This window comes from Anoplopoma fimbria, unplaced genomic scaffold (assembly GCF_027596085.1).
Source record: "Anoplopoma fimbria isolate UVic2021 breed Golden Eagle Sablefish unplaced genomic scaffold, Afim_UVic_2022 Un_contig_6185_pilon_pilon, whole genome shotgun sequence".
Lineage (NCBI taxonomy): Eukaryota > Metazoa > Chordata > Actinopteri > Perciformes > Anoplopomatidae > Anoplopoma > Anoplopoma fimbria.
This window is the reverse complement of record NW_026549513.1, coordinates 1-533: the sequence shown is the minus strand read 5'-3', so window position 1 is coordinate 533 and position 533 is coordinate 1. Positions and strand designations below refer to the sequence as shown.

General features: G+C 45.6%; 1 non-coding gene across 1 annotated transcript; it reads left to right on the top strand.

Annotated features, from left to right (window-relative positions):
- Window positions 1-195: 195 nt before the first annotated feature.
- Window positions 196-386, top strand: LOC129114801 (U2 spliceosomal RNA). Its single transcript, XR_008532708.1, has one exon. It is a non-coding gene; the product is annotated as a U2 spliceosomal RNA (small nuclear RNA).
- Window positions 387-533: the final 147 nt, after the last annotated feature.

Sequence of the window (533 nt, the reverse complement as noted above, 5' to 3'; positions counted from 1 at the left end):
GCCCCATTCGGCTGAGCCTTGTGTACTTGTCAAAAGAATAGAAGCTGATTTTAACAAGACAAGTGTGCTTGACCTTGTAGGGCCTGTGCGGTTGTGCTAAGCAGCATCCCCCGCAATGCCCAATTGAAAGTACTGCACCATGACAAGCGACACGTGTGCCACGAGGTTGACACGGGCAGCAAACAGTTGGGGATCATCGCTTCTCGGCCTTTTGGCTAAGATCAAGTGTAGTATCTGTTCTTATCAGTTTAATATCTGATATGTCCTCTATATGAGGATAACTTATTAAGCAGATTTTTAGCACTGGGAGATGAAAAAGGGGCTTGCTCCGTTCACTCCACGCATTGACCTGGTATTGCAGCATCGCCAGGAACGGTGCACCCTTCGAATGACTTGTGAACAACAAAACATCAAACTCTTTAATGCAAGACACGAGGCTGTGTATGTGAGTAAAGAAAAGCCCTGTTTACTCCTTAATTGTGCTCTTCCTGGAACCTCATTGTTCTCCCACTCTCAAATCACTATATCCATCA